Source organism: Pongo pygmaeus, chromosome 3, assembly GCF_028885625.2.
Source record: "Pongo pygmaeus isolate AG05252 chromosome 3, NHGRI_mPonPyg2-v2.0_pri, whole genome shotgun sequence".
In the NCBI taxonomy this organism is placed as follows: Eukaryota; Metazoa; Chordata; class Mammalia; order Primates; family Hominidae; genus Pongo; species Pongo pygmaeus.
Genome location: NC_072376.2, coordinates 186,765,604 through 186,793,106, shown reverse-complemented (window position 1 = coordinate 186,793,106; position 27,503 = coordinate 186,765,604). Strand labels below are relative to the sequence as shown.

At 40.4% G+C, this 27,503-nt stretch overlaps 1 protein-coding gene across 1 annotated transcript in view; it reads left to right on the top strand.

Annotated features, from left to right (window-relative positions):
• SCRG1 (stimulator of chondrogenesis 1) overlaps positions 1-27,503 on the top strand; it is a 133,034-nt gene that overhangs the window by 20,194 nt on the left and 85,337 nt on the right. The gene's annotated exons all lie outside the window — the stretch shown is intronic.

Here is a 27,503-nt window from a genome sequence, read left to right as displayed (position 1 = left end):
AATGAGCCCTTTACCCAGACCATATGGAAGCAGCAAAGCCAACACTGGAACCCTGCTCATTCTTATATTAAGTCCACAGAGAATGTTAAACTTGGAATGAGCTTTAGAGATGTTTCAGCCCCTTCATCTCACAGATGAGTACGCTGGGGCCCAGGGAACTGATTTCTTCAGGTCGCAGAGATGTGGCCCACAAATCTTGGTGACAGGTTTAGGTGAACACGGATCAAGTCTTTAGGCTACCTCCTCCTTATCCCCAACATCTGCAGTCCTTACCTGGCTTTCTCATTCAGACCAGGGATATCTGGGCCAAAATTGGGTTCAGGAGCATTAATTTAAAGCAAAACTTAAATGTTTGGTACCATTTCACTTGGGTGGAGCTCTTAAGGGGCATTGGGACAAGGTTTCAGTTCCTCTAATGAGAAGTACAGCAGCAAGTCTGATTTGTTTATAAGAGTCTTGAATTCAAAGTAAGAGAAACAAAAATCTCTAGGCAAACTTAACAGAGAGGCAAATTATGTAAGTAAGAAAATCCAGTGTTCAGAATAGTATTCAACTGATCCTTTCCCTTCACACAACAAACTCCCAAATGATGGATATTGGGAGACGGTGAAGAAGCTACTAGGAATTATTCACCATTAAGAGTAAGGTAGGCTGGGTGCAGTGGCTCACGCCTGTAATCCCAGCACTTTGGGAGGCCCAGGTAGGTGGATCACCTGAGGTCCGGAGTTCGAGACCAGCCTGGCCAACATGGTGAAACCCCGTCTCTACTAAAAATTAAGAAAAAAAAAAACTAGCCGGGCATGGTGGTGGGCGCCTGTAATCCCAGCTACTCAGGAGGCTGAGGCAGGAGAATTGCTTGAACCCAGTAGACTGAGGTTGCAGTGAGCTGACACAGTGCCACTGCACTCCAGCCTCAGTGACAGAGTGAGACTCCGTCTCAAAAAAAAAAAAAAAAAAAGAGTAAGGTGGTAAAGCTTAGTTTTTTGTTTGTTTGTTTTTGTTTTTTTTTTTGCTTGCTTGCTTTCAGGGAGTGCCTCTTGATGTGAGGAGATGACTCAAGGACTCTCTGCCATGTTGAAAATTAAGTCTAGGGCACTTCCTCCTGCTTGCCTGGTCCTGGTTGACCTTGACTAGCCCAATTAATGCTGTCTGGCTGGAATCCAAAGTATTTCAGAGAAACAGTCATGATATGTTTTCCCTGGATGTGTAGTGAAACAGGTGGTTTCCCTACCTGGAAGTAGTCTTTTCCTTTATCATCTTCAGGCTAGGGAACCTAAACAACTTGGAGGCTAAAAAAACCCACAAGTCGCACCAAGTCTGAGGGACCATAGGTAGGCAGTGAGACAGTGTGGGAATGGGCCAGCTAGCCTTGGCAGTCACTCCAGAATGTTGTCCTAGGGAGGAATAGAGCAAGGATGGAGCTGACATTCAGCCAACTGGAGGTCAATGTGTAGCTTTCTGCATTTAAGTCTAGGTGACTATGCTATAGCTCTGCAATATAGTAGGAAAAGTTCTGCCATTCTTCTTCTTTTTTTTTTTTTTTTTGAGACGGAGTCTCGCTCTGTTGCCCAGGCTGGAGTGCAGTGGCGCGATCTCAGCTCACTGCATGCTCCGCCTCCCAGGTTCACGCCATTCTCCTGCCTCAGCCTCCCAAGTAGCTGGGACTACAGGCGCCCACCACCACACCTGGCTAAATTTTTGTATTTTTAGTAGAGATGGGTTTTCACCATGTTAGCCAGGATGGACTTGATCTCCTGACCTTGTGATCCACCTGCCTCAGCCTCCCAAAGTGCTGGCATTACAGGCGTGAGCCACCGCACCTGGCCGCCATTCTTCTTAAATGTAATCATCAGGGTCCTGTTTTGGACCGCTTATATTAACCTTCTCCCTGGGCAATACTTAATCAGAATACTTACCTTGTGAGGTTGTTGTGAGGATTAAATAAGATTATCTACTAAAATGCTTTGCACAGTGCCAGATACAGAGTAAGTACTTGATGCCTGTTTGCAAATACTATTATTAATCATTATGTGGCTTCAGTTGATACCAGTGTTTTATCTCTCTACGATCCAGACCTGTTCTTGGAGCGCTAGATCTGCATATCCAACTCCCTGCTACAGGACATTTCCACATAGATGTATTTAGTTTTTTAAACTCACTATGCTCAAAACAGAATTTATTTCTAGTCTCTGTTGCATACCAATAGTCTCTTCTCTTAGTCTCCGTGACTGGTACCACTACCCACCTGGTGCTCAGGCTAATAACCTAGCAACTGTAATGAGCTCCTCCTTAATATCTTTCAAATTCACCCTTTCTTTTTTTTTTTTTTCAAATAACCCCCTACCTTAGCATGACAGATATTGAGTTTTGCCTGCATCATTCCATCATTTCTCCTACTGTTAATGTACCCTCCAGTCTGTCCTCACAGCAGCTGGACCGATCTTTAATGCAAATGACATCGGATCATGTTGTTTCCCTACTTAAAATCTTTCATTCATTCCCCCATAGACTTCAGGAAAACCTCAATAATGCTCTTTATAATCTTTCTCACCACTGTCCCTATATATACATTAAGCCGTGATTCTGAGCTATATTGAATACTCTCATTTCTTTTGCCTGCATATCTTTGCACATATTGTCTTTCTGCCTGGGTCACACCTCCCTCCATCTTTATCAGAAGGATTCTTGTCCTTCAAAATTCAGCCTGGGCATCTACTCTTTTGGGAAGTCTTCACTTAAGTCCCAGGCTGATTGTAGAGTATATATCCTTCAGGAAAAGTAATTTTTCTTTTTTCTCCACTAGGTGTGAGTTTCTTGAAGGCAGTGGAATATGTCTTTGATTTTTGTGGCCACCAGGCTTTAGTGCCTGGCGCACAGTAATTGTCCATGATATGTTTGCTGGATACGAGGATGACACAGAATTGAATACGTGGCTTTGGTTCTACAACTTCTCATCAAGATTTTAGGAAAGTTATTGTTCCATGCTTCAGTTTCCTCATCTATAAAATGGGGATTAGCAATGCCTCCTAAAGTTGTGAGGACTAAATGAAAAGTGAATGCAAAAGTCTTTTGTAAACAGAGCAGCAATGTACATGAATCATTATTATAATAAATGCAAACCCATATTTCCCATGCATGTACACATTTTTTTCATATGCGCACATAGTGTGCGCATATTATATGCATCTGTGCATCTGTGTTTGTGTTCTTGACTGAATCCATGGAAAGGCAGTTTCCAAACAACTTTCTCTAGATTTCACCCTTTAAAAGTCATGCCGAAATAGGTAATTACTTTTTGACAACTGGTCCAAGTTCTAGATAAAGCAGTTTGTGGCAGTGCCCTCAAATTAATAGTCATTCTGTGAATCCATTATATCCATATATGCAAATACAAACTCAGTGCAAATTTATAAGGCACTGAATGGATAATGATAACCTGATTGCCATTTTCACTATGACTGTAATACGACGATATCGTATAATAATAAAACAATAATACAGTAGAAATGGTAATGTCTAAGGCACTCTCCTGCCAGTTTTTCCTTTGCTTTTCCAATCACTTGGGGCAGTTACTGAAGGCACTGTTTTCCCTATTTTTCATGTGAATAAACGGGGGCCCCGGGGCATTATTCATTTAACCTGACTCCTTTCCAACGCTGCCACAGAGAGATCAGAATCCTAGGATGGCCTTTCTCCTGTCTTCTTTTTCTTTCCTCTCAGCCGGTGTAAGAAGTTTACGCAGAATAGGTGGTTGACAGAAACGAGCCAGAACCAATCAATGAGTAAATTGATCGGTGCTTGGTTATAATACTTTAAGTGCCGCAGTTATTTCTGCAATTCACGGTTGCCTTAAATGTGGAATCCACTAGTCTAACACCAGTACCAAGAGACGTTTCCGGATTTCTTGATTCGCAGAAGGGTAATTGCGTCTCTTCGCAGTGCGCGGTGGCCAGCAGCCTGGCTGCCCTGGGCTCTGAAACGGAGAGCGCCCAGGTCCTTCTTCTCGCCCGCCTGGTGCCCAAGGAGGAAAGGAGGGCGCGGGCTCCTCTTCAGCCTCATCTACCTCCTTTCTCTTGTTCTTCTTTAGAAAGCCAGGTGGCGCTAACCCTCAACCCCGCTAGAGCTGGAGGATTTCCTTGCTTGCTCCGAGTGGAGCGTAAAGGTGAAGAGCGCACCTCGGGTTGGCACTTTCTCTCTGCTTCCTCCGCTCTTTGAAAACATAGATTTGCTTTTTTCTTCTTCCGCACCTGTCGCAGGATGACGGCAACCCTAAAGGAAAACGGAGTGTCCTGTTTACCACGTGGAGCTTGGGGAAAGGAAATGATTAAAGCCATGAAGTTTCCTGGTTCTTCGCGGTGTTTACAGTGGGTTTTGATTCGGGTGAAGAAGATCCAAATGAGGTTAAGGTGCCATTCCACCGCATCTTGAATCTGACTGTTGCAGACGAACTGTGGGGCCGGTGGGCACTCGCGCCTGGGTGTGCACGTACCTGTGGGTGCAGGATCATGTCTCCCTGTGTCGTGTGAGTGGCCTGTTCCTAAGTGACCAAGTATATGCGTACTTATAAAGAAGAAGAAATCTCCCCAGCTGTAAAAGCGCGGCTTTGAGGTTCTCTCAGCTGAGGGTAGGAATCTATTCTAGAAGGCAAGCATTTCAGTTTTCAAATTTTGTTATTTAAATATTTCCTGTCTTTGAACTACTATTATTTAACAGGGACAGGGGAGAACCTCATTTTACTATTATATTGATTAACTGGATTTAAACCCAAATCACCAAACAAAAACGCTGTTGAAACTTGGAAAAGACTTGGTAATAAAAATGTGGCCATCCACATGTGCTGCTGTGCAAATACCACTAAATCTGAAATTAACATGAATTCAATAAAAGTATTTTTTATTCACTAGACTACTAAGAGAATAGAGAGCAATTTTAAGATTTTTACTGAAATGAAAGGAGCACAGACACACAAACACATAAAGCACTCGGCAACATTAATAGTGATGACAATGTGCCACTAATGCACACTAATGCTGCTTTTTTTTTTTTTTTTTTTTCTGACCGAGTCTCTCTCTGTCGCCAGACTGGAGAACAGTGGCGCGATCTCGGCTCACTGAAACCCCTGCCTCCCGGGTTCAAGCGATTCTCCTGCCTCAGCCTCCCAAGTAGCTGGGACTACAAGCACGCGCCATCACACCCAGGGTGTGTACTGGGAAGATGACTGGCAGGCAAGATGAAAGTGCTCCTAAATTCTTCAATTTCTCAATGCCCTAATGTTCAAGGAAGCATGATTGGGAGTCCTCAGGAAACTTACAATCAAGGCAGAAGGGGAAGCAAGCATGTCTTACCATGGTAGAACAGGAGAGGCAGAGAGCAAGAGGGGGGAAGTGCCACACACTTTCAAACAACCAGATCTCAGCCAGATAGTGAGAACTCACTATCACAAGAACGGCAAGGGGGAAGTCTGCCCCCGATTCAATTACCTCCTACCAAGCCCTTCCCCTGACATGTGGGGATTACAATTTGAGATAGATTTGGGTGGAGACACAGAGCCAAACCGTAATAACAGTGACTCAAACAACAACACGGCTCTCAGTGGTTACTTTTGAGGCTTCCCATCTTGAGTGAGATTCCCAGGGAGAGGCACTGGGGAGAGCATGTGTACTGGGGCACCTTGTTCTTAGTCTACTAAGGCCTGTGACTCAGTGTTGATCTCTGTAGGAGAGTGTGTTAGTTCTTGTCCATAGCACATGGCATTCCTAGGTTTCCCCACCACCCTGTACTGCAGGCCTAGAAGTGTAAAAACTGTAATTCCCAGTCACTTTGCTGTAAGAGATCAGGATGCAATTTAGGTTCTGATAATGAAGTGTGGTCACGTAGGATTTGAAAGGCAGTACAAAGGAAGCTGCTCTCCCTCTTCAGCTGTGTAGGTGTACTAGAGGGCTCTGGGAGACATAAGTATGGGCAGTGGCCTAACTCCATGGCCCACTGTCTAGTCTCCAGCCTTGTGGGTGTAGGGGACTCTGATGGTTGCCGCTGACTCTACTCCTCCAGCCTTTCCACTTTGTACCTCCTATTAAATTCCTCTGATCTTGGCAGATCTAGAGAGTTTTCTGTTTCCTGTATTGAACCGTAACTGACACAAGAAACAAGCCTGCTTGGGTGCCTCGTGCCTGAGGTCTGGATTCGTGTGGGCATGGAGTAGTGTAGACTCTACAGGTGTTTAGATGGCTGTTCTCAGCTGTGGGTAGTTTTGGGGTGGGGGAATGAGTCCAATCCAGGAGAGGTCGCCAACAATCCCCAACCAGGAGGCTGAAGGGACAAACATTCTGGATGGCTCTCACGCTGCCTCTTTCACCATGAGGCCTCACTGCTTCTTTTTCTGACTTCCAAACCAAAGGAGGAAAAACAGCAACTTTTTAGAGTGTTTAGGCAAAAATTTTTGCTAAGGCTCAATGACTGACTATTCTGCCTGTTTTGATACTTGATTATATATTGTCCTTTTTTTATTATTTAAAATAAAAATGTTTGAGACAGGATCTCACTCTGTCACCCAGGCTGGAGTGCAGTCACACAACCACAGCTCACTGCAGCCTCAACCTCACAGGCTCAAGCGATCCTCCTGCCTTAGCCTCCTCGCTGGGACTACAGGCACTTGCAGCCACACCCAGCTAATTTAAAAAAAAAATTGTAGAGATGGAGTCTCACTATGTTGCCCAGGCTGGTCTCAAACTCCTGGGCTCAAGTGATCCTCCCACCTCAGCCTTTCAAAGTGCTGGGATTACAGGTATGAGCCACCACACCCAGCCTTGTTCTGGTTTATGCTCTTATATCTGGACATTCACTCCCCAGTAGGCACTCAACTACTTAAGGTAAGATGGTGAGTTTTCACTTTTCAGCCTGAGGGTTGAATGACAAGTTACAGGGGAAAGTCAGCTTTGTTCAGTGCAAACGGAGAGCTGGGTGGGCGTTGCACACCTCCTCTGCAACATTAAAGTCATTTCATCTGCCCACCTTGCTATCTAAACCCTACCTTAGAACCCTGTACTTGCAGATATTATTCAGAAGCTGATTCCTTGACTCATCAATTGTTCCTGAGCAGAGATAAGACTGAATATATGCCACTTAAGTAATTTTTGTCCAGAGGGAATTGTTTGATAACTGTTATCATTGCTCACAAATACATGGTACCCATCTCTGCAGGAGGAGTACACATTCCCACACTGTGGCAGGTGGTTGTGACCATGTGATTGGCACTCAGCGGTGAAATGTGAGTGGAAACAACTGCGCTTGGTTTTTAGTCCCTCTACCACCATGTCAGCAACAATACAGAGAAGTGACCCATCAGCCCAGATCCCAGAGCAAAGATCATGTGCATGCAGTGGGGCGCAGGAAACCAGGATGGACTTGTTGCTAAAACTGTTAAAAAAAAAAAAAAGAGAGAGAGAGAATTATTCTGTATTAGTTCACTTATTTCTGTGAAATAGTTAGGATTTAAGAGGCCTAATAAAGTGTGCCTCTCACCCAGCCAGAGTTTGGTGCTAATTTATAGTGACAGGGATCAGATTGACAGATTAAAAATGTCAGCTGTATTACTGATAAGAGCTAGATTGAGAAAGTTGCTGCAATGCCTGTGAATACTCCACCAGCTGTTGGCCACCCAGTCCCTGGCATAATGGGACACTACAGGCCTCCTCCTTCAGGGCAGGTCCCACATCCCGGGGCAGGGAGAGGACAGGACACTTGGTTCAGAAGGGGCCACAGGAGGGATCAGACTGGGCAGGCTCCGTTCCTGTGGAGTTAACTCCACAGCAAGACCTGCCCCTGAAAACTTTAGTCCAGGGCAATAGAGGCTTCCAGAGGGAATTAGTTACAGTAGAACTGTATTACTCTTTGTATCTTGGAGAACATGACAGAAATAGAAATATTAGGAGAGGTTATAAACATGTTAATTTTTGTTTCATTTTTATTCTTGCATATTTTAAAGCCTAGGGGGAAACAGTCAAGTGACAGATCAAGGCATTGAAATAAAAGTTTAAGCAATGGTAATCCTAACCATTAGCACTTTCCTGCAATCGGGCAGCAACTCCATGTGAAATGGGAACTTGTGGCCTGAACATTAATATGACCAACTTTCTGCCAAAATGTCCATGGCCCGCAGGGCCTGGCTAGTTGTTGTTAATTGGTGGCCTGTGGCTTCCAGTGCTGAGCTGCCCTCTGGTTCCTGGGCCTCTGAGGGAAATGGGGTTGTTTTGAAATCCAGTGTTCTTAATGAAGCAATTCCTGAACCAAAAATGTGTGAGAAATTAACCTAAAAGTGAGACAAGAAACTGGTCTACTGAAAAGTCAGTGACCCTTCCAGGGTTGCTTTTAAAAATAGATTTTGTTTTACTTGACACTTTGGGAAGTGATTTAATAAGCCATAATGTCAAAGAAATTATCCAGTGTGTTTCATGTCCTGCAGCCTGGAATATCTAAACTAAATCCTTGCAAATGAGCATCATTATTAGTGAACTTTTGTTGCAAAATTTGGCATGGACAATTTAGAATCGTCAGACTTCTAGGCGCTATCATGGAATTGGCAAGATTCAAGGGATTTTTCTGATTTAATGACATTTTCTTTATTGTCCCCATAATCACCTGCTTTATGAACTGTGGCTAGAACTGGTGTTGCAACTGGTAATTTTCTTAGAACCCAAATGCATTTATATTTTTCCGTCTTTTTATTTCCATCATTTCTGGGAATTGTTAGTAGATGGAATAAAAAGAGAATACATTATAAACAATTCAAAACACCAAAAACAAAATTCCTTGGACCTTTTACAGATACCACACATGCAAATAAATGTGGTTTTGCATTCCAATGGCATTCAAGTGGGGATTACATTTTCCTCATTAACCTCTTTCTTAAGCAAACAGTATTGTTTTTCAAGTGTGTTTTATCTAAATCTAGTTTGACATTTAAAATTAATTCACACTGACTCAGTTCAAGTGAAGAGGTAGAATGTCTTCTTCTTTTGATCCCAGCAACTGTGCAATCCTGGTTGAATTGTACCTAAGTAGGAATGCCTACTATTTTAGGATGAAATCAGAAGATTGATTGTATTGCTTGCAAAACCAAAACAAATGAACAAACAAACAAACGAAACATTAGAAACGCAGCATGTGTTTTTTCCTGAACTACTGAGGAAAGAAGTGGAAAAGCGGACTCATGAAGTATACTTCAGATGTGAACATGATTCCTCTCCTTATGACAAATCATTTATAAAATGAATGTACTTATTTCTAATTAAAAGAAAGCTAGATCTGCTTTCAATTAGTCATAACCAATAATTCCTCTGCTAATATGTGGACCTTAATTTGAAGCAGTGGGAATCTTCTCTTTTCTCCAGGAAGTCAACAGAGTTGCTTAGAAAGACCGCACAGTTTTGGTAGGAAGAGAAACATAACTTGATTATTTTTAACAAACTTCTGTAAACATTTATGCATGAATCTATTATCTTTGCCCTGACACAGAACAAAAACATACATTGTTTTCAGTGTTGATATTTGGCAGTGGATGATGAAATAATTGTGTATATTTAGGTATGTCCTTCCATGTAAAATGAATGAGACATTAAAATAACACTCAGTCTGAATTAAACCCACCAATTTTAAGAAACGTTGTATCAGCGGTCTTCACTGTGCTACTAGCTGTGTCGTGTTTTGTCAAGCACTCTTTTTCATTCTGCCATCTTTTCATGTGTTGTTTTCAAACTCCAGTAATCCTAGCTCAAGATGGCATGAGTTAGAGTTGGAGTAAGGACCAAGGCTAGTCTCCGTAGTGTCCACAGTTTCAAAACACACTCATTAATGTTATTTGACACCATTTTTCTACATGTGCTTTCTTTGTAAAGTGGAAAAATACACCACTGAGAGGGTTTGTCAGATGAAACCATACTACAAAACATTTGCAAAACTGAATTATTGACAAAATGTATTTCATCCCAAAAGGGCCTGCTTGATTGAAAGCAGTTGCAGTGTTTCAACATGAACAAGTTGCTTATCTTCTCTGTTGCCTATGTGTTTGTGGATTCTGCAGACCATACCTCTGAACTTTGACTGTCCCCAGATAGCAGTTTCTACACAGCTAACTCAGAGCAGATAAGAGCTAGAATTTTAGAACGCTCTATTTCTAGGCCTTTTGTTCTTTGAGTGAACATTCAAGAAAAGCACATCCTCATGTTCTTCCATGGTTACCTGTAATTCGTAAGAGGCTGATTTCCCCCTGCACGCCCATAGTGTCCAACATCACCTACCAAATTAAATAATCATGCTTGGCCAATTCCAGAATGGACTGACATTTCCATGATGCAGCTATGCCTTGTTCAGGGTCCCTTGAAGAGATGTTCATTTTGAATCACATGACTGTAGGGAGGACTTGCCACTTATTCCTAAATGTCCCAGTTTAGCCAACACTTAGCTCAGCTCAGAAAATAACACCAAAATCAGCTCTGCCACTAACAAGAAAAAGACCATTTTATTTATTTATTTATTTATTTATTTAGACAAAGTCTCACTCTGTAGCCCAAGCTGGAGTGCAATGGCATAATCTCGGCTCACTGCAACTCTGCCTCTGGTGCTCAAGCGATTCTCATGCCTCAGCCTCCCAAGTAGCTGGGACCACAGGTGCGTGCCACCACACCCAGCTAATTTTTTTTATTTTAGTAGAGATGGGGTTTCACCATGTTGCCCAGAATGATCTCGAACTCCTGAGCTCAGCGATGTGCCCACCTCGGCCTCCCAAAGTGCTGGGATTACATGCATGAGCCACCATGCCTGGCCCGAAATAGGCCATTTCTATGGAGAAAGGAGAAAAATAGGCTTATGGAAAATTGAATTTGCATACTTGATGATAATTAACAACTTAAAATTAAAATTTTTAAAAAGCCCAAATATGTGGTGTATATGATATGTGCTGAGAGGGAATTTTTTAAAATTTTAATGTATTTCACATCTCAATTGCCTTTTGTCTAAGAATTAACATCCTGAACACTGACTAAAAAAGGTGAAAAATAATATTTTATTTTCTCATTTTAAATTTACTTCCTTTGTCAAATTACTCTCAATGAATAAGGAAAACCATCAAGAGCAACATGGTTCATCTTTATTTGGAATTTCAGAAAAGCGAATGTCCCAAATCATGTCTTCTGAGATTTTCAAAGGACTTTTGCTGTCTAGCTTCATCTTGTTTAAAGATGTTAGAGCTGTGCTGAGATTAATATCAACAATCAGAAAGTAATATCATGGTTCTGGTTGTCATTATCCTGTTTAGACATGCTAGAACTAGATTGCTTGTGTTGAAGTGTAATGGACTGGAGAAAAGAAGCATTCGAAATCTTAATGGTGAGAGCTTCAACTATCCAGCCATCTGCCAGATGTCTCATTTCCTAAATTCAGAACATCTGATAAATCCATGATTTGCCTCAATTAGTATTCTCAGCCCTGCCTGCACATTAGAGTAGCCCCAGAATTTAAAACAAAAAATTGACAGGCAGGCTCCACCCCATACTAATTAAAGCAGAATCTCTCAGGGTGCAGCCTCAGACTTTTTTTCTTTTTAAGCTCCCCAAGTGATTTGAATGTGCAGCCAGGGTACGAATCAGTAACCCAAATGATAATTTCATCTTTCAGAAGGGAGACGGAGAGGAAGTGAGGAGGAGGATTAACACCCTGCTTCTAATTCTGGCCAACAAGGAGGCCCTGAATGGAAAATCAGAAGTGACAGGAACCCTGGAAGAGGGCCACCTGGCCATCAGAAAATTCCAGAGGGATGTGGTCACTGCCAGACACACACTCTGTTAGTCTGAGCCTAAAAATATTTCAGGAAATTATAAAAGCTTGACTTTGACACCCCGGTCTGAGATTCCAAAAAGAAGCAGAGGAGATTCCTCAAAATAAAATTCTGATGCTACTATTGTAAATGGTCCAATGCAGGAAGGAAAAGAAGAAGAAGAAGAAAAGAAAAAGGAAGGAGGTAGCCAAAAAGATTTAGTGTCTTTGGGTAGGAAGCTGTCTGCTGAGATCAGATATATTTTTAAATGGTGCATGTAAAATGCAAAAGCTGATCTAGAAAAACAAGCATGGAAAAAAAAATCTGTCAAGAATATGTGAGAAGAGTCAGAAAGTTTAAAAGGAGGTTAACATTCTAGATGATGAAAAGGGCTGTTTGAATCCAAAGCAAGAAAGCCTAGGATACATGGCCAGCTGTGATGGCATTATGTCAGTGGTGAAGGATGCAAAATGGAACACTCTCAGACTCTTTGGTAAGAAAGAATTTAAGGTTAAAATCACCTAGGAGCAGATTCTAACTGTCATAAATAAGTTTAAACACTGGCCTGGAAATAACAAACCAAAATGTAAACAGAAGTTTCAGATGAAATTGCTTTAATCTTTAAAAAATATGGAGAATGAAAGAGGTGCCTAAACACTGCCCAACATACTTTTTCAAGAGGAAAGAAGAGAAAGTCTCTGAACTACAGACTCAAGGGCCTGCTGATTCTTCAGTTACATAATTCTAGGATTTACTTTAAAATGCAGTTTGAATGCAAGATTTGCTAAATTAAGTCATGCCTTTTACATAGTTTATGAAGAGAGTAGAGAGACAGGGAATCATACAATTTTTTTTTTTTTCTTTTTGAGACAGAGTCTCATTCTGTTGCCCAGGCTGGAGTGCAGTGGTGCCATCTCGGCTCACTGCAAACTCCACCTCCCAGGTTCAAGAGATGCTCATGCCTCAGCCTCCCGAGTAGCTGGGATTACAGGTGTGTGCCACCACACCTGGCTAATTTTTGTATTTTTAGTAGAGGCAGGGTTTCACCATGTTGACCAGGCTGGTCTCGATCTCATGACCTCAAGTGATCTGCCTGTCTCAGCCTCCAAAAGTGCTGGGATTGCAGGCAGGCATGAGCCACAGGGCCCAGCCACAATTTTTAATAATCTAATTCAACTTCAGTAGTGGTTCATAATCTTTGAGAATCAGATAAAAATCTATGTATCCTCTTGAAGTGGTTAGATAGTATGGTATAACAAACCATCTCAAAACTTAATGGCTTAAAACAACTACTGTTAAATTGCTCGTAATTCTGCAATTTGTGCTGGGCCCAGCTGGTACTTCTTCTGCTGGCTTTGTCTGGGATCACTCAGGCAGCCTCAGTCATCTAATGGCTTACATGAGGCTGAATGGCCCAGATAGCCTCAGTCATATGTTTGGTGGTTGTTGTTGGCTGTCAGCTGGGCCATGTGTTTCCAGCAAGACAGCTAGGTCTGATTCACTTGGTAGTAGCTAATTCACTTGGTAGACAATGAAAGCAAAACTTGCAAGGCTTCTTGAGACCAAGGCTTAACTTGTTCCTCCATCATCTGCATAGCCTACACATCTAAAGTCTTGACTTGATTCAGGTTATACATTTTGAAGAATACTCATAGATGAGGCTGTCTCCTGCATACTGCATGGCAGCAGCCAGGCATGGTGGCTCACACCTGTAGTCTCAGCTACTCAGGAAACTGAGATGAGAGGGTCATGCTTGAGCCCAGGAGTTGGAGGCTGCAGTGAGCTGTGACCATGCCACTGCACTCCAACCTGGGTGACAGACCAAGACCCTCTCTCTCAAAAAAAAATTTTAATAAAAATTTTAAAAACATAGTGCATGGCATCAGGATCACATTGAGCCTGGTTTTCTCACTATTAGTGATGCCAAGTTTGATTCCCAAATTAAGGTAATGGCAACCACAATTCTCTTTACTATTAAGATATATTTTCCCTTTGTCAATTTGCTAGTCATCCTGGGGTGATAATTTGGTGCCATGCAAATATCCAGTTCGCTAAAGTTAGTTTTCTTTCAAAAATAACAGGTCGGCTGGGCATGATTGCTCACACCTGTAATCCCAGCAACTTCGAAGACCGAGGAGAGTGGATCACTGAGGTCAGGAGTTTGAGACCAGCCTGAGTAACATGGTGAAACCCCGTCTTTACTAAAAATGCAAAATTTAGCCAGGCATGGTGACACAAGCCTGTTATCCCAGCTATTTCGAAGGATGAGGCAGGAGAGTCGCTTGAACCCAGCAGGAGAGTCGCTTGAACCCAGGAGGCAGAGGCTGCAGTGATCCTAGATCATGCCACTGCACTCCAGCCTAGGCAACAGAGCAAGACTCTGTCTCACAAAAAAAAAAAAAAAAAAAAAAAAAAAGGTTGTGCTTTTAATTTTAATAAGGAATTATACTCAGTTTTTCAAAGTTTTCATCAGCTGGGTATATTCAACCTAAAATTATGAAAATGAACCAGGGTCTACAATAAACCTTTACATAACTATTCATTTTCTTCTCATATATTTATTGGTTTTAGTACCATTCTGGTTTACAGTAGTCATGCATGGTTGGACTCGTAAATTGGGCGTTGGTTTCCAGAGTTCTGTGCAGGAATTCCCTTCTTTACTCATGTTATTTTATGGCTATTACATGCCAAATTCGGAACTGGAGCAGTGTAGAATGTGATGGAAATGAATGTCATGCTGTCATCCATAATAAAATTAGATCAGAGATTCACCCAGTGTATGAACAAGCCAGGCCTTACTGTAGGAATGATGGCTAATAGACTCTTAGTATAGGGTAATTGTGCCACACACTGAAATCGAAATGTGGATCCCTTGAAGTGACTTCTTTCCTTTTTTAAGCAGGTCAAAAGACATGAATGAAAACACACCAGTAACCAAACATGGTAATATCAAGCCTAATTAGGAATCAAACATCATTCCTAAAGTCTGTGTCTGTTCGTTTTCTTTATTTCATTTGTTTTTGTTTCTTCCTCATCTGTGATTCATTTTCCTTTCGTCATCTTCCACAATGGCTTCTGCAAGAATATTGGTCTTGAAATGTACAACATGGCTCACACCCACTTCAAACATTGTTTAAAATCTCATTTATTATTTTGTACTGTGGTCTCACTTAAAAGCCGGTGTTACTGAGACTGCAGAATACATGCCTTTAATTCCCAGGGTGGAAGGGGTGTGGGGTGTGGGGGAAGAGAGAGAGCAGGAGCAAGCAAGAGGAAAAGCTAACACTGAGACAGTCCACACGGAAATGTGAGGAAAACAAGAATATTCAGAAGTCTTATAGGCAGATGAATTCTCTCTGGACACTAGAAAACTGGAAACTACCCAAACCCAAGCTTAGTAAAGTACAAAAAAGTGATGAAGACCAGGACTGTTTTTTTTTGTTTGTTTTTTGTTTTTTGTTTTTTTCTTCCATCAAGAGGTTAGTTGCCTAAGGACCACATTCCCAGGATTATAAGGATTTGCCTTAATAGCCCAGAGAACATTTATCTGCAGTAGAATTATTAAGAAGAAGAGATGAGATTCTATGTGAGTCACCTCTTACATGAGACTATATTTCAAACTTAAATTAACACTGGGAGTAATCATAGTACATTGAGATCAGCAGGTTAAAGCTATATTAAGTCGGAATTATGTTTTTCCAATTAACTTTAATTTTCAGACACTAAAATCCAGGTGTTTTGGGGAGCCAAGCCCAATTTTTTTCCTCAGGGATTTATCTCCAAAATCCAGTTGGATCCCAGCTCTTTGGGAGGCCAAGGTGGGAGGATTGCTTGAGGCCAGGAGTTCAAGGCTAGCCTGGGCAGCATAATGAGATCCTGTTTCTACCAAAAAAGTAAAAAATTACCTGGGTATGGTGGTGCACGCCTGTGGTCCCAGCTACTCAGGAGGCTGTGAGGGAACGATCACTTGAGACTGAGAGGTCAAAGCTGAAGTGGGCTATGATTATGCCACTGCTCTTCATCCTGGGCTACAGAATGAGATCCTGTCTCGAAGGAAGAAAGGAAGGAAGGAAGGAAGGAAGGAAGGAAGGAAGGAAGGAAAGAAGGAAGGGAAAAAAAAGAAAACCAACTGGGTTTAGCATTATTGCTTTAAAGAAAAACAAAAACAAGACCATGTGCTAAAATATCTCACACCAGTAGCTTAATTATATTTATTCAACTAACTTTCCACTTTCCTTCCTCCACTCCCAGATAGAAAATAGTCACCTACAATTGAAAGCTGCTTGGGTATGGGCTGTGCTGCCTTGGAAGAGGAGAGTATCCCAGCTCTCCATAGGGTGTGTGCTGAATTGATGCACCCCCAACCCCAAAACATTCTGGGAATGACCGAATAAAAAGCACTTACCTAATAGGAAAAAGAAGAAGATGGGAGGGAAATTTTCCTGTTCCTGGTGCAGTGGATATTTGTTCTCTTTTTCTAAGAAAGCTGTGAGTCACACCTTTATAAGAAGCTCAAATTTCAGACTACCCATGTGTTTCAGGCAATTAATTATTCAGCCCCTCATTGTGGCAGGGTCTCTTCATTCTGGAAGTTGAAGTAAGATATGAGACACGAGATAAGTGAGCAGCAGGCATTGAACTACAATTTTCATTCCTCTTGTTGAAGGGAGCTTGGCTGGAAGAACCAAAGTGAGTGGTGTCCCAAGCTTCCACCTTTTATCTACTGATTTATTTGAACAAGCTCCTCTTACATGCAGTGCTTCCATTTCCAACAACAAATTTTCAAATATCTGGCAGCCAATTCCTTCCTTCTGTTCCAGGTAAAACAAGGAACCAACACATACATGTCACCCAGATATGCTAATCATAAGTAGTCACTTATGATGGAAAATCTCATACATGTGAAAAAAATACCATGGAATGTTACTATGAAGGCTCCAAGCATTAGGGTAGCTTAGAGGTGAAAGGAGTGTAATACTGGCTTCTTTTTAATTTTTTATTATTTTTTTCTTTTTTCAGAGACAGGATCTTGCCCTGTCACCCAGGCTGGAGTGCTGTGGTGCAATCATAGCTCACTGCAGCCAACCTCATTGGCTCAAGTGATCCTCCTATCTCAGCCTCCTGAGTAACTAGGACTACAGGCCACCATGCCCAGCTATGATGGCTTCTTATATCAGGCTGGAGATTCAGTATGCAAGAAATTTAACTTTATGATGCAATTAAAATTCTATTTCAAGCCCTTATGCAGTCAGTACAGGAAATTTCCCTGTCCATATGCTGTTACCTGTGAATTCTGGGGTGGCTCACACAGAACCAAGGCATTGGAAGGGCTCGTGTGGTTCTGTAGGTTGTCTCTACTCAGTGGACACTGACTTGCGAATCAACCTGGGTTGTCTGTAGTCACAAATTCAATCCTTATGAGGCCTTTATTTCCATCTGCCTACCCTTCAATTCATATATATATATATTTTTTTTCCCTCAGGGATTTTCCTAGGAAATGAGGTCCAAGTTTCCTTTGTCTTAAATCTGTCAAGGTTTCTTCCCATTCCCCAAGAGCAGGGTGCAGGCCCTTGCCCAGGAGCCCACACTATCTGCCTCTCATGCTTGCCCACCATTCTTCTTTCCCCACCCTTCTTCAATTTTGGTACCAAGGGCAAAACAGACTTGCTTTCAACATCAGCTCCTCTCTATGAGTGAGTGGCATTTTTTATTTTTAAACTGTGATAAAATATATATAATATAAACTTTACCATTTTAACCATTTTAAAATGTATATAGTTCGTGGCATTAAGTACATTCACATTGTTGTGCAACCATCACCACCATCTGCTTCCAGAATTTTTTCATCTTTCCAAACTGAAATTCTATATCCATTCATCACTAACTGCCTCAGGCCCTGGCAACAACCCTTCTACTTTCTGTCTCTATGAATTTGACTATTCTAGGTACTTTCTATTCCTATAAGTGGAGTTATATATTTGTCTTTTTATTGCTGGCTTATTTCACTAACATACTATCTTCAAAATTTATCATGTTGAAGCATGTGTCAGATTTCCTTCCTATTTAAGTCTGAATAATATTCTGTTGTATGTATATACCATGTTTTCTTTATCCTTTCATCCACTGATTGACACTTGGCTTGTTTCTACCTTTTTTGACTATTGTGAATGATGCTGCCATGAACATTGGTGTATAGATATCTGTTTAAATCTCTGCTTTCAATCCTTTTGGCTGCAAAAGGATTATACCCAAAAGTGGAATTACTGGATCATATGGTAATTCTCTGTTTAATTGCTAAACTGTTTTTCACAGTGCTGCACCATTTACATTCCCACCAGCAATGTAAAAGGGTTCCAATTTTTCTATATCTTTGCCTTCCAGTGAGTTTTAACAGGGGTGCTCTTGACACTTGGGGTCAGTGCTTCTTTGGTATGTAGGACTGACCACTCCTTGCAGAATGGTTAGCATCCTTGGCCCCACCTACTACTTGTAGATAATGGGATATTTCCCAGTTATTGTGACAAACATCTCCCCAATCCCACACAACACAATTCCAAACGTCCCCTAAGGGGTGGAAACAAGCTGCCTGGTTAGAACCCCTGGTCTATGCCATGAGCCCTTGCTGCTTCCCCAAGGCCTTGTCTCTGTAAACTCAAAATCCTAGTAGAGGCTCTTTTTTTTCTCTTTCTGTCACATTCCTTTCTTGGTTCAATAAGCAGAAGATGATATAGTTTAATTGAATGGAGGAGACACGAAGGGGAGAGAGAGAGAATACAGAGGAAAAGAGAGAGAGATTTCAAAATATTAACTCACCACACAAGGATTTTTCATCTTATTTACTAGTTTAATTGAATGGAGGAGACATGAGGGGGTGAGAGAGAATACAGAGGAAAAGAGAGAGAGAGAGATTTCAAAATATTAACTCACAACACAAGGATTTTTCATCTTATTTACTTTCCTGTTGAGAAACTAAGGGTTTTTGTGATCTTTATTTTCTTGTCAGACAAATTGAGATTTTCTAAAAAGACCTCAGGCTTACAACATATCCTTCAAAAAAGGATATGAGCTGTATTAAGGAAATGAATGTAATGATAAATACAACTCTTGTGTCTTTCCTGGGAAATGTTACACTGGTCTAGGGATGTCTCTGACTATGACTTGCCTAGTCTCTTAACGTCTCATGACCTCCGACACCTCCAATGGGAAAGTGAAGTTCAGTTAAATGGTTGCCAAGTGTCATCCCTTAAAAACAGTGTAATTGTAGGCAGGGATCAGTAAATAATCACAAAAACTCACATATAATTTGAAGGAATCAAATTTCTGAAAGTGTAAAGAATTTCTCCTTTCCCACTTCATTTAAATTTTATATTACCTTTTCAAGTTTTATTTTCATAACTTTCTGATGTTCTGTCTCCCCATTCACAAATCTGGATTTACAGAGTGGTTCAATTCCTGAAAAGTGGTCACTAATCACATAATGCTTAAATTGAAATAATTTTCTCACAAAAAATATACAACAGCAAAAGATGTATTCCAATCAATTGGAAAAAATGGCTATTATGCTACCTCCCCCATTTCTGTATTGCACGAATGTGAAGTTAGTCAATAGTCTAAGAAAAAATACATAATAATTGAATTTTAAACTTTTTTTTTTCTTAAGATGGAAACTCACTATGTCACCCAGGCTGGAGTGCAGTGGCATGATCTTGGCTCACCGCAACCTCTGTCTCCTGGATTCTCTTGCCTCAGCCTCCTGAGTAGCTGGGATTACAGACATGCACCACCACACCTGGCTAAGTTTTGTATTTTTAGTAGAGATGGGGTTTCACCATGCTGGCCAGCCTGGTCTCAAATTCCTGACCTCAGCTCATCCACCCACCTCAGCCTCCCAAAGTGCCGGGATTACAGGTGTGAGCCACCGTGTCTGGCCCAGGAAGTCAACTTTTACCAGATGTGTTTGTTGTTCTAAATCACAAATCTAACCAAACCATTATCTGCCATGACTGCCACTGTGTCATATAACCGCCATCAGGATGTATTCAAGCTCTTTAGCACAATAGAGTGAGGCCTCTGGGATGTGGTGGCTGCAACCCCCCATGGCCTTATTGCCTCCCCAGCCCCTCAGCCCCCACTGCCCTAACCAGGTCTGCATATTTACAATTGTCCTGCACCTACGACTGAGCCCTGCCTCTTTTTCCTTATGCACAGAGTTCCCTTCTTTCACAAAGCTCCTTTCCTTTTCTCTCTGCATCTTAAACACCACTCTCATTTTTCAGGATTAATCCCAGGATTGAGGGCTCTCCTTCTCCCACCCTCCAACAGCTAGATCATCTGTTCCCTCCATGGGCACTACTACTGTATCTCAGAGAAACTTCTCTCACATCGCCTACACCCAGGTGGCTGCAAAATTTATTGCCCAACTTAGGGTATGTTTGCAAATGATAGAGAGCTATTCGTAGATTGAGAAAACAGATAGAAAAGAGGACTGCTCTAGGCTAATAGGATGTGTGGTCAGGCCAGCCTACCATTAACACTTTACTCCTAATTTATTTATTTGGCTGTCCCACCTTGCCAAATGGAGTTCCTAGCTGGCAGAAACCAGGTTTATTTTCTTTGGTATCTGTATGCCATGTGCCTGGCACAGTGCCTAGCATATAGTAGATACTCAACTAAAGTTTGTGGAACATATTCATGGCTAGATAGATGAATTAATCAACACATTAATGGGGGGCTACTTTTCTAGGATAGTTTTTATTCCAACAATAGCTTTGAAGATAATGTTGCAATGGCTAATTTTTCCTTAAATTGACTAAGCATGTCTTTAAATGTTCTATGGCCAAATACTTGAGCTTATAATATAGGCAAAATTCTTTGCATGTAAATTTATTAACATTTAATCATATAATTATTAAAATTACTGAATCATGTGATTGAATCTCACCTGCTGTGTTGGGTAATTGTGTGTCAACTTGACTGCCCCACAGGATGCCCAGTCATTTGGTCAAACATTGCCCTGGGTGTGTCTGTGAGTGTGTTTTTGGGTGAGATTAACATTCTCAGCAAAAAAGATTTCCCTGCCTAATGTGGGTGCACTTCATCCAATCAACCAACTAGAATAAAAGACCCAAACCCTCCCTCAAGTAAGAGGTAATTCCTCCTGCCTGTCTGCCTTTGAGCTGGGACATCGGATTTTCCTGTCTTTAGACTCACACTAAAACATCAGCTCTTCTTGAGCCTTGGGTCAGCCAGCTTTTAGACTGGAATTGTATCATTGGCTCTTCTGCTTCCCAGGCCTTTGGACTCAGACTACAACTACACCATCAGCTCTCCCAGGTCTCCAGCTTTCTGACTGCAGATCTGGGGACTTCTCAGACTCCACAATCACGTGAGCAAATTTCTTATGATAAATCTCTTCGTATACTTTATTAGTTCTGTTTCTCTGGAGAACCCTAATACACTTGGCAAAAGAAAATCTAATTTTGTCAAGTTCATCCATAAAGTATCACAGCTTCATGTAAAAATAATGCTTGTAAAATTATATACTGGAGATAAAACTGGTAAAGAAAATCATAAATGATAAAGGTAGACTATATGTAAACACACCTTGCATATTATTAGTTTACTCCATGGCCATATTTTAGACATTGAATTTTATTTTTCTTTGTTTTCCTTTTTAAAAGAAAAATTCTTCCATGGTATATTCACTGCATAACAGCTAAAAGGTTTGTGCCTCAATTAAGCAAGAAATGGTAAGAAAAAGAAGACACCCAAGTGTTAAGAGGTCAGTATGGTTCTTGCTTTCAAAACTCATTTTCCAGCCGGGCACGGTGGCTCACACCTGTAATCCCAGGACTTTGGGAGGCCAAGGTGGGCAGATCACCTGAGGTCGGGAGCTCGAGACCAGCCTGACCAACATGGAGAAACTCTATCTCTACTAAAAATACAAAATTAGCTGGGCATGGTGGGGCATGCCTATAATCCCAGCTACCCAGGAGGCTGAGGCAGGAGAATTGCTTGAACCCAGGAGTCGGAGGTTGCGGTGAGCTGAGATCGCGCCATTGCACTCCAGCCTGGGCAACAAGAGCAAAAAAGCAAAACAAAACTCATTTTCCATCTTCCACCCTTCAGGACTTAATAGCCTCTCCTGGGATGGGTATGCACATAGGCTACCAGAGTGACCATTTGCCAATACTTACCAGGCAAGTCAATCCAAAAACTGGTTTGCCCAAACATTTTTTTTTTTAGTCTGAAATGGTCATTTTTTAACTTTTATTTTTTGTTGAATTAAGTGCTCATTGGAGTATAAAATGGTGTGTGTAGCAGGATGGACAAGGTTGGTAGAAGCTTAAGACAAGATTATTCCAATTTCTGTACTATGAGCTGCCTCCAGGATGGGGTGATCCTTTGTAGGAATATTTCTTATTTTTATTTAATAAAAAGCCAAAGTTAGGATACCAATAATGCCAGCGGTCAGGCCCAGTGGAGGCTTGGCCATAATGAAAAAGCCTAGAAAATTCCAGAAGGTTTTGGTTCTCTAGTGCAAAACTGCATTGTTTTCTCCCAACTGTACCCAGTATTTCTTAGGAAACTACCCTACCATGTGCTTGCCATTATACAGAATGATTCTAATACTTCAAAGGACTTTTGAATTGATTCTCATAAATCAATCAGATGGTTTCTTTTTTCTGACTATGACTATACTTAGTATATAAGTATTTCTAATCTTAGTATCCAGGAGTAATGACTTTTAAAAATTCTTTGTGCACAGTCATAATTTTATCATGTGAACAGGGTTTCCATGTTTCTTTTAATTTTCAAAAAGTATATGACATTTTCAGTTTCTATCTCTTCCTAAATACTTAATCTTTAAAGGTTAAAAATTAGCAGACTTTCCTTATTTCATTTTAATTCATGCCCTTTGATTTTTGGAGGGAAATGTGTTGAAAGTCTGTTGCTCACAGAGGAATTTTTAAAATGTTTTCCAGAGTCCACTGATTTTTATGAAGTTTATTAATTTTATTTACCTTTCATCACTAAGCTATGAACATATCTAACTTGAAGAAACTATTAAATAAACTTGTATTTCATTGCTATTAATTAGAATGATGGTGCTTCTAAAAATTCCCACAATGGTGAAAAATAACAAATCAAGTTACTTAATTCAGATAATTTCCTTGAACTATATTAAAAGGGTCATATGGTTTCTTTAATGTTGTATAAGACAAAAACTGATTTTAGTAAGTAAATGTCTTTATGAAGTACATTTAAAAATAGAAAATGAGAAATGATCCAATTTGGGTCTTCGTTATTTGATTTGCTTTGGTGGAATGGTAATTTGTTTCTTCACAGTCTTTATAACCATGTACTCAGCAACCAAAGACTGCGTGACACGTCAGTATGACTGAAACACTCAGTTACCTGCGAGCCGGTCTCAGTCACTTAGACTGTAAGCTCCACGAAGGAGGGATTATGTCTCATTAGTCTTGCATCTCCCATATGACCTGCTGGTGGGTTGCACAAAACAGATGCCCAATATAGGTTTCTGTACCAATTAAAAGTCTTGTTATCTTCTGTTCTTATAATAGTTTATACTATCTGGTAAACTCATACTGAGATGCTTACCAATGATATCTTAAACAACAACAACAAAAACAACACATCCCGACCACCACCCACACAAAAAAAAGAAAAAGAAAAAGAAAGAGTGAGAGAGAGAAAAAAAGAGAAATGAAGGGGATAGATCACAAATATGAACTCTGTCTAGTGTCCCCATTCCCCCTGACTCTGTCTGGGCATTCTTCCTGGGCTGGAGATGCTCTGCCTCCCAGCAGAAGACAAGAGCCCCAGAAAGACTGTCATTCATTTACTGAAGAGAGAAATGGTTCATCTACACACACACTCAGAGCCTGGCTAGCTACAAAGCCGTGGTCCATGGTAGGATGTGCGTCTTAGTGGAATAAGTAACCTTGAGCAGACAATGGCTCCAGCAGTAACAAGCCTCCCCTCATGCCGGCGTAAATTCCGAAGGAGCTGGAGAAGGATTCTTCCCTTCACTTTATCTAAATCCTCTGAAGGATGAGTGGGAGGATGGTTTCTTCTCCCTTCCTGAAGGTTGTTTTGTTGGTGCCTTATGCTAAGAGAACTCAGCAGACACAAATTTATTATTTTCTTTTAGACAGCATTTTCCCTGCAGTTAGAAGAAAACCTCAGCTCACATCCAGAAATATCTGATTCCCAAAATACATGATTCCAATAGGGAGTTTATAGAATTTGCTTCTTACCAAAGCAAAATCTTGAATACATGAAATGTAAAATCTTGCCAATTTAATGAATGCCTAATAATTTTTAAATAGCATATATCATTTTAATACTTAAAACCGTTGGAAGATTGTTGAGGGATAATTTGTCAATTTTTTAATAAAAGAAAATTCATAAAAATTAAATATTCTACATTTATTTTATATTATTATCTTGGCAGTTTTATTTTTTATGACAAAATTCTGAGTCTGTTATATTATCCAAATCCTAAAAAGATTTAATTGATTACAGAAAAATTTATTGGGAAAAATTGCTTTGCCGCTTCTTTTTCTCTAAACACTTCCTGAGTTTTAAAAATACTCCTTAAAGGAACTAATTTATTTTTCATGGCCCATCACCAATATCCAAGACAGCATCCAGTTTTTAAATTCTGAACCCTGTCTTGTGTGACTTCCAAACTAAATGAAATGAAGAGGCCTCAGGCAGTCTGTGTTTACACAGGGTGGCAAAATTAACCTTAAGTTACTTGGATCACTGCACTGGGGATACTTCAGAGCCTCTACTCAGGCTACTTCTGAGCATACTATGTATGGCACTGTGCAGAAGCCTACGTCTTTCAGTCTAGATAAAACAAGACTTTCTGAGTACTTACTCTGAGCAAAGCATGGTGCCACAAGTTCAAAGGTGGATAAGACTCAGTCCTTGATTTGATGGTCTTTGTTGGAATAGGTTTTCAAACTGTAATGTCATTGTGTCTCCCAGGGGCCAAAAGTTTGCTTTTATTGATGGGTTTCAAAGTAGGGATGAGTTTACTTATAAGTACACATTGTGTCATTAGTATGCTTGACTCTCTATGGTGCAAAATTTCTTTCTAATGCTGATCAATTGCAAACATGATAGAACAATGAAATACTTCAAGGACATTCTAAATCACTCTTCTCCTTGTGAGAAAATAGGGTAGAGAGCCTACCCTGGTACAGGCAGCCATCCATGTCTGATGCGGGTCATCTCTGAGAATGAAACTCCTCAAAGGGCCAGAGAGTGCTCTTTCTTCATTTCCCTTACACGTGGGTGTTATTCAATACTTATCTACAGCCATGTGTCACTTAACAACTGGAATATGTTCCAAGAAATCTGTTATTAGGCTATTTTGTTATTGTGTGATCACAGAGTGTACTTACACAAACCTAGGGTGGTATAGTCCACTGTACCACCAAGGCCGTATAGTGTAGCCTAGGTTACAATATACCTAAGCTATGTAGTATAGCCTGTAGCTCCTAGGCTATGTATGTTACTGCACTGAGTACTGTAGCAATTGTTACACAGTGGTAACTATTTGTGTATCTAAACATAGAAAAGATACAGTAAAAATACAGCAGTATAATCTTATGGGACCACCATTGTATATGTGGTCCATCGTTGATGGAAACATTGTTATGTGGTACAGGACTGTATATGCTTGGTATATAGTGAACATTCAGCAAAGGTTTTCATCAATGAATGGATAAATTGGCAACTTTTAGGGGCTTAATTGGGCTGAAATATATATGGAGTCACTATTTGACTTAACACCTAGACATTATTTTACTGATATTTTTCAATAATTCTGTTTTTGTAAAGCCTTCCTTCCATTTGGGTGCAATTTCCACTTGGGGAAAATCTCCTCATTCCCCATCCTCTTGTAATTAAAAAGCATGGTTTGTTTTTTTTTTTAGATTATTTCAAAATGTTCTCCTCTACTAATCCCAAAGCTTGCTAGCTTGCATGACTCCATGTGACAACATAATTGGAACATCAGAACACATGTGGCTTTTATAATTCAGATGAAATGAGATTGAAGCAGATTCAGTTAGCCTAGAGATACTAAACCTCAAAGGATCATTTTAACAAGAGTGTCCTATGCTAATATTTTGCACCAGCAGGAGGGGTTCTAAGAATTATAGGCGAATGTCCAAGTTAATAATTTTTTTCTAAGTTGTTGGCAAAGTTCTCCCAAAACAATACAAGACAAAAATCTGGCCTCAGGTGACTAGCAATTTTTGTCCTCATATTCAGTCTTTTCTACCCTCCCCATGCTCACATGAACCTAAAAGGCAAGAGTTAGATGCTAAGGATGACTGCTTTGCCCCTGTGCTTGCCTGTCTCTTGAGTGGATTCATTCACTTTTAATCTAGTGCATTGGCTAATCACTTAGGTTAAATTCTAGTCATCATATTACATAGTATAAAGGATGTCTGGATTCTACACCAATCCCAAAAAGCTAGATGATATGATTCTTTACTACAACAGGTAAATATCTCTTTTTTTTCCCAATGGACTGCTTACTCACATTCAAACAAGACAAGAATACAGGAAATTAACATGATACATTAAGAAAAATATATTTCCTTTAAAAATATTGCTTCAATTGGTTGTATGTCCCATGGGGAAATGTTTTTTTAAAATCCAAATGATCAGAAAATTTCCAGCCCTCTGCTTTTTATGTAGAGATATATATGTCCCTTGTCCTAATATTAGGTCCAAATTTGGAAGAGAAGGAGAAAAAACTCATAACTAGTAACATTCAGAAATTAGAGAAATTAGTTGATAGCCAAATTTATTTTTTTCCTGTGGACATTTTCATGAGCAAGGTGACTAGATTATGTTTGCTGAGTCAAATAGAATATTGACATACTTCAAATGAAGTAAATGAACATAACATTTCCGTATTACAAAATTTTACATTTTAAAAATTGCGTAGTATTCGAATTGATATCTAATTTTATAATTCACTATAGTTTTGCAGCTTTCAGTGTGAAGTACATTACTTTGTCAAATATTATATGGCTGAATGCTAAAATTTCATTATCAGATGATCCACATACTTCAGATGCTGTATCGGAAAAAAGACTGAGTTAAGCATCTGGACACTTTCTTTAAGTTTTTGTCAGATATTTATCAGGCCTGACATTATTTTTCCATTTTCCCTAAGTGGTTATCTTGTACCAAACCCAGCATTGCCTCTGATTAGAATCCTGGTCTCCCTTAACACCAACACTGTGTTGGTTTCATAACTCTGTATGAGGTTTCAATCCTTGTTCTGCCATTTGGCTGTTTCTTCCCAACTGAAAGACCATGGAAAAAGTGTTGTGAACAGTAATGAAAGGACTTGGACTTTCACTCTTTCTGTAGACAGAAAAATTGTTGGTTAGGAATTCTTCACTTGGATTCCCTTCCTAGGATGGAATGTAACATATTCCAGCTGACACTATTCAAGGCAAGAAAATATATCATGATTAATTTGACAAATGACTCTAGACCCAGCACTGCTGTTTGGGAATTTTCCCTTTGAGTGCATTGCTTAGGACAAATTTATGTACCAAATAAAAGAGAAACTTGTTCCATTTGGCCACGAGTGTAAGCTCTCTGAAGTTGCACAAGATTTTTCTTCTTCTTC